Source organism: Lynx rufus, unplaced genomic scaffold, assembly GCF_022079265.1.
Source record: "Lynx rufus isolate CCGP_SWC_20201006 ecotype Redwood Valley unplaced genomic scaffold, mLynRuf1.p SCAF_6, whole genome shotgun sequence".
NCBI classification, from domain to species: Eukaryota; Metazoa; Chordata; class Mammalia; order Carnivora; family Felidae; genus Lynx; species Lynx rufus.
Window position 1 is genome coordinate 27294897 of NW_025814878.1, and position 19915 is coordinate 27314811.

The 19915-nt window shown below is 39.5% G+C and overlaps 1 pseudogene; it reads left to right on the forward strand.

Annotated features, from left to right (window-relative positions):
* The first annotated feature begins 231 nt into the window (after nucleotides 1-231).
* LOC124529081 (actin-related protein 2/3 complex subunit 5-like) lies at nucleotides 232-1671 on the forward strand (annotated as a pseudogene).
* Nucleotides 1672-19915: the final 18244 nt, after the last annotated feature.

Sequence of the window (19915 nt, forward strand, 5' to 3'; positions counted from 1 at the left end):
TCTGCTGATATTCATTGTTCCATTAGTTTCTTGGCTGCTTCTGCTCTTGGGCAGCCAGGTCTACAAAGCTCATTCTGTCCTCCTGTGTCACCCCAAGTCTTCTCCAGATCCTCTCCCTCCTTAGCTATGTCTCCTCTAGAGTACAATAAAACCTACACCTCTGCTTATGACATCCTCCATGCTCTGTTTTGGCAGAAACATTAGTGTGTGAGTTCTCCCAGTTTGATCTTGATGCTCAAAGATGAGATTTTTGGACTTCTAACAGACAACTCACTGAATTTCTTGGTACCCTAAAATATCTGGATCTTGAAATTGAAAATTGTGTTTTGAAGATGAACATCTCCCTTATCGATGGGTTTAAAGAATCTCAGTAGGAACCCCAAAGTCAATAGTTTGACTCTTTGTCCCATTCCTATCTCCTATACCCAAAGCCATCTTTGCTGCCAGAATGAAGGGGGGGGGAGGATATTGAGACTAGGAAATTCTGACATTGGGTAGAAGGCTACACCCCATCGAGTTGAACATCTCCAATTACCATCCTGTACAAGGGAGGAGCAAAACAGAGAATTCAAAACTTGATTGCTTTTTTCTTTTCTTTCTTTTCTTTTCTTTTCTTTCTTTTCTTTTTTTGAAGCAAAGTAATGAGGATAAAACAAATGTCAAGGACAGGCTGAGAGAGTGGGTCAAAGATAATTTATTACTGATGAAGTAAGGACAGATGGTGCATTCTTTTTCCTCACTCTTTGTATTTAGTATTGTTTAATCATTGTTTTTTCATAAAGAGTATTTAGGTCAGAGTTCTTAGTTGTAAGCATGAAAAACATACTCTGGCCAATTAAGCAGAAAAAGAAATTTGTTAAAGACTCCCAGGCAGCTCAGAGAAACGTTGGATGAGCTGGAAAAACAGGCTCAAGGCTCTGGGCACACGGCCCCAAACATCACTGCAGAGGGGGCCTGACGAAGGGACCCTCCCTGTGACCACTGCCCACAGAGCACCAGATGCTACCAGTCACCCTGTTGCCACCAAGTGGACTTTACCAAATCTGCAAATGACATAGTTACCCACGCCACTTTTGCACCACAGATCTTTGAAGCGCTCAAAAGCCTCACACTCCTGCCATCAAAAGGGATATTACGCAGAACTCCTTCCCCAAGCACTGTCTGCCAGTTCAGCTTGATTGGAGGTATGCCAATGCCATTTTGCAAGAGGAGTGGGGCATGAGAATCCATTTTTCTGGCTCTATCTACCCTTATGAGGATACATAGTCACTAGAATATGGTGAAACTGTTCAAAAGATGGATTAGGGAACTCAATACTCTATGCAGTTAGAAAAAGGCAGAGCCCTTAACCTCCATCACAGGAAACATGACAGCTACCCTACAGGCAGCCCTGAAATATCCCCCCATCAACACCAAGAGTCAGGCGGTGAAGGCTCGAGCAGGCAGCATCGTCTTGAAGGGGCGCACCTCTTTTAAAGCTAACGATATTGAAAAGGCTGTTCAATCCCTGGACAAGAATGGTGTGGATCTTTTAATGCAGTACATTTACAAAGGCTTCCAGAGCCCTCGGACAGTGGCAGTGCCGTGTTATTGCAATGGCATGGAAAGACACTTGCTGCCAGAGGAGAGGGGTCCATTGTTCGAGTGTGGACTGCAAGGAAAAACGTGTAGTCCAGCAGGGTCTGGGTCTCTCCTGTGGGTGTGGGAGTTGCTGGTACAAAGACCAAAACAACCAAACGCCACTGTGGCCCTTGGCAGTGTAGCATGTTTCTCTCGGCTTTGCCTTCTTGCTTCTTTTTTCATATCTGTAAAGAAGGAAACTACATATCAATTTTCCTTTCATGAAAATTGGGATAATACAGAGGAAACGTTTCAACATGAGTGTTTCATGCTCTCAAAACTATTTTGGTGATGTATATTCCTCTCTGTATGTCATATAATTTGCCTTCCAGCTTAATCGTGCAATTTTAACCCCTGTTGGCTGGTGGGTTTTTTGTTGTTGTTGTTGCTTGTTTCGCATTTTTTTTTGAGGTGTTTTGTTTTGTTTTTGACGAACAGTGAGAAAGTTGATCTGAATTTGAGGCCAATTTCCTAACTCCTTGCTAGCCAGGAAATGATCTTTACAAAAAGTATCTTTGAGAAACTGGTAGCTATTAACATTGCAAAACTGGACCATAATTCCCTTCTTTAAGCAAAATGTGTTTCTGGAACAGGTGGTACATGAACAGCGCTACGGAGTTCCAGCTTTGTTTGTGCTTATCTCAAGGTCACGTGAGCTTAAGTATGCCTCTTCCTCTCTGCATCTATTAAGCATGGCCTCTCAATTTCTCAATGGTCTCCAGGGTCCAGAGCAAGAAGTCTTGCTCTACAAAAATGTATCTCTGAAGTGCCAGAGCCTGTTTGGCATGAGCATAAAACTTTGTTCTAATAATATGACCCTATTTGGGGAAACTACTCCAAATCAGAAAAAGTGTGAAAACTTTGATGAAGTTCAAACTCCGGGCAGCCTCTGAATGAGATGCTGTTTTCTTTATAATAGTTGCCTTAGCCATTATGAGGTATATAACAAGTATTTGATATGCCCTGTTAATGTCTTCAGTATTCTTCAGGATAATTAGGATCTTAAAAGTTTTGGTTCAGATCCAGACACAGACACATTCTGTATTTTAGCTCAGTGGTTTTTAAAAAAGGAAAATGCTGTACAGCAAACAGTGTTTACTTATTGGACAAACCAATTGCGTTCTCAAAAAAAAAATGACTGGTGCTTATAAAAAGTTAGTATTCAGTAACTCCAAAACAAACCACCTGGATGCATATGGTCAAGAAGGAAATCAGCTGTGTTTCGTGTTTACATTGGACACCGGTTTCATAATCACTGTCTTACGTGAAAACTGTGGGGAAATTCTACAACCTCTTTGCTGTTTGTGAGACCTGCTTTTTGTTTTGTTTCATTAAAATTATAAAGTTCAGAAACTAAAAAAGAAAAAGAAGAAAGAAAAAGGGAGAGATACAGCACTGTGGGGAGATCCCCAGGATATAGAGTTATTATAAAAGCAAGGGAGAAGAAAAATAAACAACATGCTACATTTTGGGTAGGAAAGGAGGACAATAAGAAAAAAATATGCACTTGCAAAAATGAACACTGGCAGGATAAAGAAGAAATCATTAAAAATGGTCACCTAGGGTGGGGAGAGACAAGGAACAAGGTGGACGATGAAAGTGAGGCTTCTCATCTGGGTCTGATTTCTGAGTCACTACCCACTAAAATTAGCATTTCTTGTAAATCCCGATGGCTGAAGTGGAAAGCAAAGCAAAACAAATGAACCTAATTGTATATTAAATTCCTAGAGTCACTCCACAGAGGAAAGATGGATTTTTTTTTAATTTTTAAAAAATATTTATTTTGAGAGACAGAGAGCAAGGGGAAAGGCAGACAGAGAGGGAGAGAGAAAGTCCCAAGCAGGCTCTGCAGTGTCAGCACAGAGCATGACGCAGGGCTCGATGTCACAAACGGTGAGATCATGACCTGAGCCGAAACCAAGAGTCAGATGCTCAACTGACTGAGCCACCCAGGCGCCCTAGGAAAGATGTATTTTAAGAAACTTTAAAATAATGTACCTTGACTGGGATGCATTCTAAGAAAGAAAAAAAAAGAAGAAGAAAATCTACAAAAGTTTTTTTAAAACATTTTTTAGTAGTAATACTGTTTTTTTTTTTTTGGTGTTGTTTTTAAAAGCACTTCTTTATATTGTAAGATAAAAGATAAGGGGACTGAGATAAAGAATTAGGTAAAAATGCTGTATTGCTATGATTCGATTGAAAATACTAATATGAACTCACTTTTTAAATATATATAAAGTTTAAATATATATATATACATGTATTATATGTACTATATATACATATGTGTGTGTGTGTGTGTGTGTGTATATATATGTATATATATAAACTTTCATTACTGAAAATCCAAGATGTAATGTCACTGCGTTCTCATCTTGCCATCTCAGAACAGTGATTTTGGTCTTTCATACCAAAGGCACAGATTTAGTGCCCAAAAGCAAGCAAGAAAACTTTCAAAGATTAAGGAGTTACTTTCCCCCACATGCTCTGTCTCTCTCTCCTTCAAAAATAAATATGCATTAAAAAAATAAAAAAAAAAAAGATTCAGGACTCATGTCAAAAAGACCCAGGAGCCAGCTTAAAGTGTCTTCCACTGGTTCTATTTGTGACAGTTTGAACAACCCCTCTGCCCCATGATTGTCATTTATTAAAATGCATTGAATTTGTAAAAATCCACAAGTCTATATTGATCTTAACAAAAGGGAAAGAAAAAAAAAATCTCTCCACCATTCCAGACCGTTATTAAACTAACTCTTGTAGGTGAGAAAAAAGAATTTTCCCTCCATCCTTCTCAGTTCCTAACTGAGACATCCCCAACCCTCAGTAATAAAAGATGTATTAACAGGAGAAAAATAAACAGAACATATAGGAAATGATAAAACTAAGAAATCATTATTTTGCACCACTTAATAAAATCATTGATTCAAGCAAGGAACTGACCTCAGTAGGAGGCTGATGGATGGGAAACTGGACGCATGTATGGGGTCAAATAACAACACAGGATTAGTTCTGGTCACCATGGATGGATCAAATGCTGCCACCACATTTGGCCTCACTCAGCATCCCACTGGTGAGCAACCAGATATCATGAACCTCCTGATGAGATCCAATATGAAGTAAAACACAGCATCTAGAATGTACTGTTGCCAAAAAGGGTTGGATCTAATTGAACCTTTGTATCTAACTCCAGTTTATAGGGGAAAAGTAAATGATACCACAAGGAAACAATCAGATAAATTCAGAATTTGAGGTATTTTTTTCACTGTGAGCCATTGCCTTCAGAAAGAAAATGCCATTAAAATGTGACTGGTCATATTAAGAGATTTAAAGAAATAACAATCAGTTGCAATACTTGAGCTCAAACTGGATCCTATTTTGGAGTTAAATATGATTTGGGGGCATATAGGGATATTTAAATGTAGACTGGTTGATTGATAATACTAAAGATTTTAAAACAATGGTTTTAAATGAGAAAGTGTTATTTTTCTACGTAGAAAAATGCTTTTACTTTTGAAAGATGCAAATTTTGTGGTGGAATATCTTGATGTCTAGGAAGTGATGAGCACAGGGTATTGTATGGAAGTGTTGAATCACTATATTGTAGGCCTGAAACTAAGATACAGTTAACACTGTATGTTAACTAATTGGAATTTAAATAAAAACTTAAAAATTAAAAATAAAACAATTCCACATAAAAATAAATATTCAGCCATCTTCTGGGTGTAGAGGAGGAAAAATAGTCTAGTTTATGGGAAGTTATCAGGCAAAGCACAGTAAACATGGTATGGTGGCCAATTTAAGTCCTTGCCTGCTGCATTGATGAGACTTTTTTTTAAAGTTTATTTACTTATTTGGAGAGAGAGAGAGAGAGAGAGAGCACAAGCAGGAGAGGGGCAGAGAGCGAAGGGAGAGAGAGAATCCGAAGCCAGCTCCGCACGGTCAGCACAGAGCCCGTCGGGGCTCAAATCCAGGAACTGTGAGCTCATGACCTGAGCCAAAATCAAGAGTGGGACACTTAACTGAGTGAGTGACCCAGGCACCCTAACATTGATGAGACTTTGTAGAAATGTAATCATCCTCTTTCTGGGACAGAAGTGTAAACATCCCTTCCAAAAGGGTAACTTCTATTCCATTTTCAGAACTATTCCTGTGTCTATTTCTTCAAAATAACCAGCTGAAGATAATCCTTAGGCCAAAGAGGAATATTTTGGGGAGGCATCCTCTGCTCCCCTTCAGGGGCAATTTCAAAACACATTCTTCACTGAGCTAATTACTTTCCGTGACAGAATATTTAATTGCATTGCATTTCAAAGTTGTCATATCTCTGGGCGAGACAGGGAAACCTAAGGGAAAAAACTGTCTTTTTTTTTCCCTTTGCTTCTTTTCCTGCTTCTAGCTAGGACCTGCATCCCCACCTTACACATGACTCAATGTGTGTCCATCTCGTAAAGGTCAAGAAGTTAATGATTTCTTTGGAGTCTTCCAGCACAATAGGTGACATCTAAGGAGTGTCTGGGTGTGGTGGCCATGAATGTTTTTCAAGACCACTGACTCCAAATACTTTGACCCCAAGACCCTTGGCTCCCGGGCGTAAGTGACTTGTGAAGAACACCTGAGCACTCGTCCTTGTTCGACCAGTTCCTGGTTGTCTGAGAGGACACATCCACCAGATCACTGTCCTCGGTAAAAACTCCAGATCCCGAACAAAGACAAGACTCATCCTCCTTTTCCTTTCTGAGTCTCCCAGACCCTCCACCTGTATCTTCTCTATCTCTTCAATAAACTCTGCTCTCACTCCCTGCCAGCCCAAGTTTGATCTCCATCCTGTGTGAAGGCCACAGACTCTCTTGGCTGGTTCTGCCAGACCCCCTCGGAGTCCCCGGATCTGGCCCGCCTGCATCGTGGGGATTTGTAATTGCTCAGGCTGACTCTTAAGTCTGTGTTAGCGATGCTACGTCAGGCAGCGGTAACAACCCCCAGTGCCACTGACAGCGAATGTGGGCTGTTAGTTTGTTAGGGCTCCACTAATAAACAGGTGGCTTCAACCACAGACGTGTGTTCATTCTGGAGGCTAGAAGTACAAGACGAAGGGGTCAGTAGGGTTAGTTCTCTCGAAGGCTGTGAGAGAATCTGCTCCAGCTCTCTCCCCTAGCTTCTGGTGGTTTACCAGAAACCTCTGGTGTTCCCTGGCTTCCAGGTGCATCACTCTAATCTCTGCCTTCATCTTTACAAATCCCCCTTTTTATAAGAACACCAGTCATGTTGGATTAGAGCCCACCCCAATGACTTCATGTTAACCTGATCATTTCTGTGAAGACCCTATCTCCAAATAAGGTCACATTCTGTAGTACTGGAGGTAAGGGCTTCAACATATGAATGTGGGGGGACACAATTCAACCCTTAACAGTGGGGAAGAGCAAAATCTGTAATTGTGATGTCAAACCATCATAGTTCTGAGAAGCCTAAGAATTCAGAGAATACACAGCCTGAGTAGCGACCCAGAGGAGAGCCCAATAGACGGGGTGCCACCCACCCAGCCTTTGACTAGAACAGCACTGTTTGTATCTCTTCACATACTGATGTGCACATGAGATTTCCTGAAAAAAGAAAAATTGTCAGAAAGGAGAAAAGAGGAGTTGTTGTTCAGTGGGTACAGGGTTTCCGTTTTGCAAGATGAGAAAGTTCTAGAAATCTGTTGCACAACAGTGCTCATATAGTTAATACTATTGTACACTTAAAAATGGTTAAGATGGTGTATTTTATGCTACACGTTTTTACCACAATTTCTTTAAAAAATAAATTTGTCAGAAAACCGTGCTCTGACCAGTCAGAATGGCTAAACTTAACAACACAAGAAACGACAGGTGTTGGCAAGGGTGTGGAGAAAGGGGAACCCTCTTACACTGTTGGTGGGAATGCAAACTGGTGCAGCCACTGTGGAAAACAGTATGGAGGTTCCTTAAAAAGTTAAAAATAGAACCACCCTACAACCCAGCAATTTCACTGCTAGGTATTTACCCAAAGGATACAAAACTACTGATTTGGGGGTGACTGGGTGGCTCAGTTGAGTGTCCAACTCTTGATTTCAGGTCATGATCTCAGGATTGTGGGATGGAGTCCCACATCACGGTCTACGTTGAATGAGGAGCCTGCTTAAGATTTTCTCTCTCTCCCTCTGCCCCTCTCCCCTGCTCATGCTCTCTCTTTCTCTAAACAAAATACTGATTCAAAGGTATACATGCACATATTATAGCAGCATTATCAACTATATATGTGTGTATACATATATATTTGAATATTAATCAGCCATAAAAAAGAATGAAATCTTGCCATTTGCAATGAAGTGAACGGAGCTAGAGAGTATTATGCTAAACAAAATATGTCAGTCAGAGAAAGACAAATGCCATATGATTTCACTCGTATGTGAAATTTAAGAAACAAAACAGATGAACATAGTTGGGGGGGGGGAAGAGAGGCAAAGCAAGAAAACAGACTCTTAACTACAGAGGACAAACTGATGGTTACCAGAGGGGAGGCAGATGGGGGATGGGATAAATAGGTGACGGCATTAAGGAGGGCACTTGTGATGAGCATCGGGTGTTGTACATAAGTGATGAATCACGAAATTCTACACCTGAAACCAATATTGCACTGTATGTTAACTAGTTGGAACTTAAATGACAACTTGAAAAGAAGGGAAAAAAGAAATCCATGCTCTGTTTGGAGCACTAACAGTGCCCATCAGCCTGTTCCAGCCCCACACAGTGACAGCAGCCTTTATACAGGAAAAACAAGTGCCAGCCATATTCTGTCCCTCACTAGATCTCCACATTTTCTTCTTGCCCTAAAATTCCAAGAATCTATGAGAACTAATTGTCCGGCTTTACAAAGTTATTTTTCCTGTCTTGCAAAATTATTTTTCCTTGGTCTCTTGATCGTGCACCTGGTTTTCTAAAGAAATGTCCTGATTCATAAACATATTTTTTGTTTACTGACAGTCATAGGCATAGCACAAAACCTGCAAATTTCAGTCTTGCTCCTTTCAATAGTTTTTATTACGTATGTCTTTGAAGGCGAAGGAAAAAAAAACACAAAGAAGATAAAATAATGACATTATCCAATGACTATTATCCTTTAGAATTAGAAATCAAAACAGTATAGAAATAGACTCCCAAAGTTTGTTATTAAAATGTATTACACAAGGGGGCGCTAGATTAACACATAAGAGAATGTCTGAAAAAAAGGACTGACATTTAAGTTAGCTTTAGTATATAATTTAACCTGAAGTGAATTTTATCCATCAGTTTTTCAGAGCTGAAAATTGGCAGTATTTACTAATGAAAGAGTCTTTTCACATTCAACATAGAATTTAATCTCTCTTTACTGTTGAAATTCCAAGTTTTTTGAATAAAACCTCCAAACATACACACACACACACACACACACACACACACATTTACACACCCACAAATGCCTGGCAAATACATACATACACCTCTCACTTGATCTGAAATGGCAATGGGGTGTTATATTATTATGCATTTTTTCTTACCCATCTAACGTGTGTTATATTAAGTAATTAGAAGTAGTTGTCAAAATAAATTAAGTAAACTCCGTTGGTGATGCAGCATGCCCTTGAGAAGGTTGCTCATTTATATGGTTGCTTAGTTCAAATCTACAAGGGAATTCTGTGTTGTCATGAATGTGCAGTTCATTCTGTCAGGCTTCTTCCTCCTAACTGTACCCTTAACCATCCCACAGAGTTACTTATAGAAACTATCAGGCCAAATCAGCACAATTTTCAGGAGTGAGAAGAAATATCTGCAAACATGCATGTCCTCATTTCAGATTTGTCCAAGAAATGTCCAAAGTATAAAATTTTGAATTTATGTAGCAGAAAAAGATCATCAAACTCTAATTAAAGTTCAAGGGGAAAAAGTGCTCACAATGCAAAATCTTATTCTATTTTACAGACTAGGTATTCAACTGATAACTTTGCAAAAAATAACCAGAAATCTTACTAAGTCTCTCCCCACCCCATCACATACATTAAGTTAAAAAAAGAGAGGGGTCTGGGGATAGGTGTACATGGCTTTAAATCCCAGAGCCTTGGTTTCTACCTCTAAAATGAGATCAACATTCTCAACATATTTGCTGTATTGTGATGACATTTTCAATAAGATAATGTTTGTACATCGTGAGGGTCAAATAATATTTATAAAGTGTCAGATATTCTTTCTCTGATTTTTTTCCCTCTTCCTTTTTTCCTTTCTTCTTTCCCCGGTCTCCTCCTTTCTCCCCTCCCAATTTCTTTGATTTCAAAAGGTGTCAGGCTTCAAAGAGTAGCAAGCTTTATATGTAGCTTTTACCACTATGTTTAATATTTTATTATTTTTATCTGTTAATCTCTTCTTGCACCCTCTGTGGTCACCTCATACCCCACACTTAGATTTATAAGCTCACACAGGGAAATCCTTGGAGTCTGTACTGCAAACACTTTACATAGTATCAGGTGCAGACTATGCGAATCAACCATATTTGAATGTGTATTTCAAAGGTTATATTCTTTTCCTGTTGTTAATTTCAGCTCTACTGAGAATGCGATGATCTGTCATAGTCATCTGTGTTTGGTAGGTTTTTAGTGATAGACGACAGATTCCACTCCCACCCAGTGTAAGACAGATTTTTTAAGGGATAGAGGCAGTTCACAGAATTGTTGGAATAACTTCAGAAATGGGCTGAGCTTCCAGGAACTGCTCCCTTGTCCACAGTTGGAAGCTGTCAAATCAGAAAGCCACTGATTGCCACAGCTGCTGACACAAATGTGCCACCTCTGCCGTGATCTCCAATGACAAAGTGGATGCCCCAAGTTCTGCCTTTCCCGCCACGTAACTCAATTGCAAGTGAGAAACTACTACAGACAAACCAATAACAAAAGGCATGAAAAGGAAATTAAAAGCAAACCATTGCGTATTGCTAACACACCATTGCTTTTCAAAATATGAAAAGAATTTCTATAACTCATTCATTTTTTTGGTTTCCTCAAACTACACTCCTGGAATGAAAGGATTGATAGATTTGGTTATGTTAGAATTGACTATTGCATAACAACAGACATAATAAATAAGTGACAAGATACAGACAGAAATCCTTAACAGTGTATAACTGACAGAGGACTAAGTTTGCAGAATATATGGAACAAAAATCACATACTTGCTTAGGGTTTTTATTTTTAAAATTTTTTTTAATGTTTATTTATTTTTGAGACAGAGAGAGACAGAGCATGAACGGGGGAGGGTCAGAGAGAGGGAGACACAGAATCTGAAACAGGCTTCAGGCTCTGAGCCGTCAGCACAGAGCCCGACGCAGGGCTCGAACTCACGGACTGCGAGATCATGACCTGAGCCGAAGTCAGTCGCTTAACTGACTGAGCCACCCAGGCGCACCTTGCTTAGGGTTTTTAAATTGGTATCACTTTGAAAGTCAAGTTGACAATGTCTAGTAAAATTGAAGATGCTTATACTTTCAATGTAGCAATTTCTAGATACAGTCTTCAGAGAAATTCCTAGACTTGTGTGCAAGAGGATATGTACGAGAATATTATTTCAGCACAGTTTATAATGGCAAAAAAAAAAAACGTTAAACAAAATCCAGTTCAGCAATAGGAGAATGAATAAATAAATTGTGGCACAGTCATACATTGAATACTACAGAGCAATGAAAGTGAATGACCTAGAGCTTCGTGTATCAGCATGCATACACTACAAAAGAAAATGGATAGGGCTTCTAGCTGGCTCAGTCTCTTTAAGCGTCTAACTTTTACTCATGTCATGATCTCACCAGTTTGTGAGTTCAAGCCCTGAATCAGGCTATGTGCTGTCAGCATGGAGCCCATTTCAGATCCTCTGTCTCCTCTGTCTCTGTCTCTGTATCTGTCTTTCTCTCTCTCAAAAATAAATAAACATTAAAAAAAAAAAGAAAAGGGATAAACTTCAAAAGAAAGCACTGGGGTAAATTACTGAAGGGTACACACAACTTGATATTTTATATGATACTTTAGATGTTTTAGGCTAGCTACATGTATATGTAGTAAATGTGTAAAGATATGCTTGGGGAAAAAAACAGACCAGATTCGGGATGGTAGTTACCACTGGTGAGAATGGTTTGTGGGAGGGAACTGGGTTCTGAGAGCAGACCACAGGGGACTCCAACCACGTTGGTAATATTTGATTTCTGAAGTTAAATGACAGATACATAGATATTTATTCTATTATTTTCTACATCTTTGTGAAGTCTAAAATGTTTCATTATTAAAAATAAATCAAATGAAGAACTATGACAGTGTAATGAAGAGGCAGTGATGATAAGTAATAATATTAATAATAATAATTAAATAGTGAAAGAACACAGGCTCTGAAGTACAACAGATATGGTCTTAAATTCCAGCTTCCCCACTCTCAAGTCATTTGACCTTGATAAGTGACAACATTACAGACCCTCATGTAATATATAAGAGTATTAATAGTGTTCATGTCATGCCACATGTACCCCCACTCCCTGCTATCCTCCAGGGAAAGAGTGTCTGACCTATGGTTCCTATGGTTCAACCATACTGATCTTTCAGAATGCCTGCTGTTTTCTCTAACCACAGGACCTATGCACATATTCATGCTATGTACTTTACCTCATAGCACTCATCTGACCTGGTCGTTGTGCACTATGTGGGCAGTTGTTTGATTAATATCCATCTCATGGCCAGGCTGCTAAATTCCACAACAGCAGAGTCACTATTATTTTGTGATTTCAATGTTGTATCCCTAGAACCTAGTAGATTTCCTGGCTCCTTCAGTGCATTCTGAAAGCATTCATATTGAAAAGTGAATGCATAAGCACTTAATAATAACTACTGATATTATTATTTTGTAATTTGACTAAGGCCATAGCTACCAAGTGAAAGAATTGAAATTCAAAGCCACCTGAAGGACTGTAAAGGTCCTTGGGTTGACACTGTGTTACCAGGTCTCCTGAAGGAGGGTCAGTTGGGTCACCGCACATAAAAGGAACTGGAAAATGAAGTGTCTAAGCCACTGGTTCTCAACTGGGGACAATTTTGCCCCACATGGGATACATGGCAATGTTCGGATGCATTTTAGATTGTTATGACCGAGGGACGGGGAGTATGCTCCCAGCACCTACTGGAGAGTGGGCAGAGGTCAAGATGCTACTAAACACTCCATGGTGCCCAAGACAGCCCCCATAACAAGGAATTCCCTGGCCCAAAGTGTCACTGGCACTGAGGTTGACAAACTTGGGTCTAGGTTCATCCAACCTTGTGTCTGGGAATTAGGACCATATTTATAATCACCCCTAGAGGACAAAAATCTTACAGAACAGCCTCCTTTTTTCCTCAGTCATCTTGGATTCGAGCAATTAGGCTACTCTGTAGTCTCAGACTTCTGGATATTCAACTTGCTTTCAAGTGGCCAGCACTTTGGAGGGTTACCCATGAACTCTGAAATCCCAAGTAGCTCCTCTTACTTTCTTTCTTTCTTCTTTTTTTCTTTCTTTCTTCCTTCCTTTCTTCCTTTCTTCCTTCCTTTCAACTTTGATTTTTCTTCTTGGCCCATTTACAGGACTCTGTGTGAAACCTATTTTTCCCATTAACTTTCAGGTTTTCACTTCAGGGTTTTTTCTTCTGTTTTCAATGTTAAGAAATACTTCTCAGTCATGGAAAGCTGGGAATAAAATATTTTAATGAGTATTTTACAGTATGGGGTCGGGAAGGGAATAATAACCATGACTTTCACAGTCATACGCCCAGTTCTTTCTGTTGCTTTAGTGTATAATGCGCATTTTTTTTTTTACTTCATCCCAAACAGAGAATTGTTTTCTCTTCCACCCACAGCAGTGCTGACTGCTAATGGGCTTATTAACCAAGGCTCCTTACATCACTGCCACCTGGAGCCATTAGCATGTGCTGTGAGTCAGGGATACAGAACAGGGCTCCAGGAGAAGGAGATTAAATAGAAACGTCAACATCACAATGACCTCAGGGGTACTGTTGTGGGTTCCAGAGTCTAGCTGGAGATATTTTGGTGTTGCAGAGCGAGAGGAAGTAGGTTTTACTCATAACAACAGACCAGTTAATAACAAGCTATATGGCAAAGGACTAGAAATGCCTCTGCTCACTAAAATATTTACTTGTAGTAAAAATCCTGCTACAAATGTTCTATGTGACACTTGCCTTGAGAACAAATGAAAATGTACCTCTTACTAATGAAGATGAGTGCGAATAAGGTCTAGACATTCCTATACTTCACCTTCACCATTTAGGAGCTGCACAAACTACTTAATCTCTTTCAAGTCCCGGATGCCTCATTTTTAGAATGAGGCTGATGATGGTACACACCTCACTAGATTATTGTAAGAATTAAACGAAACAATGAATCTAAATAGGCAGATTACCGCGCCTAACACATACTAAGTGCTCAGGAATAGCTATTATCATCATCCTTATTATTAGCAATCCTAGGCAGTTCTGAACACTTTTCCTATCCCTAGAAACATCTGAAAGATGACCGTTAAGACGAATTATAAAATATAATTAACTAAAGTGGAATTTTTTTGTTTTCTGGAAACTTTCCTGGAGCACATTTTATTGCCCGAGGTAAAGGACAATGCTTCTTCACCAAATGTATTTTGAAATGTAGCAAGAAGACAACTCACTGTTTGGAATTAATGTGCTATCTCTCGTCTTCCCTAAATTGGTTGTCTTGTGATCTGACAAGTTATAAACCGTTCAGTGTCATCATAAGCTGAGACTCTCAGAGTAGAACCTACACCTGACTGCAACGATAAGAAGACATTGATAATAGGTTGTCTTTGCATTAGAGGAAGTGAAGGTAACACTATCTGACCATATTATCTCTAATTTAAGTTTACAGGTTTATGCGTCATACACATGAATGTATCCCGTGTTGTGTCGTTAGTGTCCCAAGGGAAGGAAAACTGTGGTTGTTTATCTTTGTGTTTCTGGCACCTAATTTTACACCTACCAGGTAGAAGGTTCTCGGCTACTTGTTAAGGCAACAAAATAGTTTCTAAGTGTTAAATGCTCATGACAAGTCTCACATGACTGTGTGAACTATTAAATAAAAACCTCACGAAAGCAGCATATTCTGCATTTTAAAGCAAAACTTAATATGTTGTTTATTCTCTCTGGGTTTATTACAAAAGAAGTTAAGGCAAAATTGGGTGGAATGTAGCTGAATATTTTATTTATAAAGTGTGTCTAATGGTCTGAATGGGACTAAGGACATTGTGTTGTCATGGTGACAGTATGTGGGGCTGTTCTGCACAAAGACATTGTCAGTGTATAAAAGGAGATTATTTGAAAATATATTGAATTATTTTTCTCTTATTCAAAAGTCCTAACAACCGTCATCTAAGGATGGTGATAAGGTAGTGAAGTGGCCAGGATTTGAGTTCAAGGTGATACACTATGAAACCCAATGTAACAATTAGAGGACATTGAGTCATTCACTCAATAAACATTTAATGAGTGCCCCTGTGTGCCAGGCACTGTCTAGGTTTGAGACTAAATGCCTCGGATGCCCTACTAACCTTGACTGACTTACTTATTAGTAAAGGGGTGTCTTAGTCCATTTGGGCTGAAGACTGGGTAGCTTATAAACAACAGAAATTTAACCACTCACAGTTCTGCAGGCTGGGGGCCTGAGATCAGGGTTCCAGCATGGCTGGGTAAGGACCCCCTTCTTGATTACAGACTTCTCATTGTATACTTACGTGGCAGAAGAATGTATGAAGGAGCTCTCCAGAGCCCCTTTACAAAGGCACTAATCCCATTCATGAGGGCTTCACCCTCAGGACCTAATCATCTCCCAAAGGCCTAACCTCCACTTCCTAACACCATCACCTGAGGACCTAGTACATCAACATGTAAATTTCAGGGGTACACATATGTGCAGCAAGGGATAACATTAGAAAGTGACTTGACTTCTTTGAATCTCAACTTCCTCATTCCCTACATCATTATACCTAGAACAGAGAATACAAAAGAATTAAACAAGATATACAGTGCATATTAAATTATTGCATATTAAACAAGATATATATCACAGCTACTTTGTGCAGCATGTGTTCATAATTATGATGCAGATTATTATAATGTACAAGGTCACCGGTAACACATGCCAAGTGAATGGCATAGACTCTGAAGACCGTTGGAGTCCAGACACAAAGGGAGTCTGGGAGGGCCCTGAATGGATTCTGACAATCACTTTCTTTGACTTTCTTTCACTCTTAAGTATATATTATCTATTTTAGAAACATCGCCCTTCACCTCTTGCCCCTTGTCATTATATGGTAGTGTTAAACTACAGAAAAAAACTTTATGGAGATTTTTTTTCTCTTGAAATCAACTTAACTCAGAGATGTATGGACTATGCTCCAAAGCCAAACAAAAGCCAACTGTCTCTTGGGCAGACTATCACAGCTTTTATGAAGAATGCAATTAGTCCAAACTTAGCTATACCATTTATTTACAGTCTTCAAGAACCTAGAGACAATTCATTTTATGCCACACACAGGATGCATTTATTAGGATACTTTGAGCTGCAGTTTTTGAAATTGGCTTAAGATTTTGTAAGGATATTTATTAGCTTACACAACTGTTGGCCAGATTTCTGTGTTGGTTAATTTCACAGTCTAGTGATGTCAACAAGGACCTAGGTCCTTACTGGGCAATCTCCAATCATCCCAAGGTTGGTTACACTCATGTTTATAAGACATAGATCTGCAGTAGTATGAATTTTCTTGTTCAGACTGAGTGGGAAAGACAGAAAACCTAGCTGTCTTTCCCATAGTGTTTTCTTAGCAGTCTAAAAGCTTCATTTTGGATGACTCTGGTAAGCCTCTCCTTGCTTGTCTTTGAAATTGTCCTGGGCCTGCTTCTGTTAAACCTTTATTGGCAGGGGAATGGGATTATTGTGGTCAGTTTAGGTTAAGTAGTTGGCATGGAATGGATGTTGGTGAGTAAGCAACAATATGTAATACACGTAGAAGATTTGGGATTTTATTTGAATCTTTAAGCTATTCTTCAATCATTTCTATTTTTACTTGATTTTATGAATTGGCTTGGGTCTTTAACTTTTTTCAACATGAAATAAAAACCGTAATCAACCACACCTGTGACACAATCATAATCTACAAAAGATTCAACCCCAAATACATCTGAAAGAGCAGTGATTGAACAATACAAGAGATCATGGGACCTCTTTTCTTTTCTACCTAGACTCTTTTAATGATTTCATCCAATTTCATGGCTTTAAATATTAACCATTTAGTAAGGACCACTGAATTTTTCTCTGGCCTATATCTTCCCTGAGAGCAGCTTCTTATCAAAGAGCTTAATAACACCTCCAATTAGGTGTCTAATAGGTATCTCAAACTTCAGACATTCACAACTGAACTCCTGCTCTTCCTCCCAAAACTGTTTCCATCCGAAATCTTTCCATCTCATTAAATGTCAGCTTTTCGCCCTTTCAGGACAAAGGAAGAAGACCTGCTCATATCTCCAGCCTGGTCTGGACGCTTCAACCTCAGACTTTATCAAAGCACTTGCCTTGGGACAGTAGGCCCTGTGCAAGTGCTTATAAGGGGTGCTTCAACTCACAAACCATTATTGATATTTGAGTGTTTAATTCTGCCAGGAACTCCTGGAGATGAAGGTCTTCTGGCAAGACAGGATTCATGCATTTCAGGTATCGTTACAAAAGCACCATCATTTTACCATAATTTTGACAATATCAACTACTACAAAAGTAATTATCCAAAGTCACGATTTGAAAGAATACAGAGAGCACAAAAAACCATGAAAAGATCCCTTCAGTTACACCATGGGGAAAAAATTCATTGCCCTTGTAGTGGGATGCTCAGTACAGCTCATCTTGATTTAATTTCAGTATCTCTCCTCCTTCCCCATATTTTCACGCCTCCTCAACTCTCTGCCAACAAGAACTTGCAATCTAATAAAGAAAGCACGCAATTATCTATAATATAAATCAGACCCTTGACACAGGAGAATTAAGCAATTAATCTAAAACTCTAGTTGAGGGAACATTTAAAGGCTTTGCAGGGAAGCCAGGCCAAGAATGAGTAGGTATCAGTGGTAACAAAGTGGGAACATGTGGCAAGAAAATATACATTCAAAGCACAAAGCAGTGGAAGTGTCAGAGGATGTGAAATTTGATTTTAATGTTTTGGGTTTCAGAGTAGATCTCAAAGGTGAGAACAATAGGTGACAGCACCCTCCCACTGAAACAAAGGAGCTACATCATCCTAAGGACCTACTACTAAAGGTGGGCAAGATTGGTTCCACAACCAGGATCTTTATATTAACTTGTTTGTTTTTTTTAAACTGGAGACACACCTGCTTAATGTTGCTTCACCTAGAATTTTCAAAATATATTGGATCCAGAATCCTTGCTTCACTCTGATAACATCTATTGTTCAACAAACCAAGGACGTTCAATATACTGATACAACGGGTGAGGGAAGTAGGAGGGCTCACAAAGTGGAGAACTATTCATATGGAAGCACAATGAAAAAGGCAGGAGAGGTAATGCAGGAATGTAGAAGAATGAAACTAGAAAATAGCAGTGGTTGGGGTGCCTGGGTGGCTCAGTCAGTTAAGTGTCCGACTTCAGCTCAGGTCATGATCTCACAGTTCATAGGTTTAAGCCCCACATTGGGCTCTGTACTGACAGCTCAGAGCCTGGAGTCTGTGTCTCCCTCTCTCTCTGCTCCTCCCCAGCTCACACTCTGTCTCTCTCTCTCTCTCTCTCTCTCAAAAATAAATAAACATTAAAAATTTTTTAATTAAAAAAAAAAGAAAATAGCAGTGGTTGACTTAAAACAATGAGATGGAAAAGAATCTTTTCCCAAAATAAGCCTATTGTTGTATTTCTGCACTCTGATGATATGTTATCTTCTGGGGCATTTTTTCTTCTCTATTCACTTTTTAAGGCTATTTATTTATTTAGAGAAAGAAAGAGAGAGAGAGAATGAGCAGGGGAGGGGCAGAAAGAGCAGGAGAGAGAATCCCAAGCAGGCTCCATGCTGGCAGTTCAGAGCCCAACACAGGGCTCGAACTCATGAACCATGAGATCATGACCTGAGCCAAAATCAAGAGTCTGATGCTTAACAGACTGAGCCACCCAGGCACACCCAGGCTTTTTATTTTTAAATAATCATAGATTTATAAGAAAGTTGCAGACAGTAGACAGCTCCCATATACCTGTATCAGCCTGCGAGGGCTGCCATAAGAGAGCACAGATTGGGTGACCCAAACAACAGACATTTATTTTTTCACAGTTTTGAAGTCTAGAAGTCCAAGATCAAGGTGTTGAGGCTTGGTTTCTGGTAAGATTCTCTTCCTGGTTTGTAGATAGGCACCTTCTCACTGTGTCTTCACATGGCCTTTCCTCTGTGCACATGCACACACATACACGCGTGTGCACATGCAGGGTGAGAAGTCTGATGTCTCTTCTCCTTATAAAGGCATTAATTATAGTCCTATTGGGATAAGGCTCCCCACTTATGATCTAATTTATCTTTAATGATATCTCTAAAGACTCTACTTCCAAATATAGTCACAATGGGGTTAGATCTTCAACATATGAATTCGGTGGGGGTAGGATGCAATTTAATTAACCATAATCCTCACCCAGTTTCCTACTGTTATCATCTTACATTACCATTTACAGTACCTTAAAAAATGTCATCTCCTGACTGTCTTCTCCTTACTCATCCCACTCTGGAATGTCAGACACTTTGCTGGCTCACACTTTTTCCCTTGCTGTTCACCTCCTTTAAATCTTTGCTCAAATGTCACCAGCCACCTCGAGGATATAAAGGATGAGGGAGGATTCTTTGAAGCAAGATTGTAGAAGTAAAACATTGTAACATTTTCCTTATCATCCCCACCTCAGGCCTAGTGAGGGAGCCCCAAGAGAAGTCTTTGCAGAGAGGATGTTCTGGCTAGGAGTCCCCAGAGAGTGCTTGTTGTCCTACAGAAACCTGTTAGCCTGGTCTTACCAGAAATGCATGGCCTACATGGCCCCTGCTTCCTTTGTAGCTCCTAGAATGGAATATAAAAAGACCTTGGAAGACTCTGACATGTGTCCCCATGAAAATGAGGGTCCCCATGAAAATGGCAGCAGGAGGAGAGTGAATTGCAGTAGAGGGAAACAACTACAATTCCATGGACATGGAA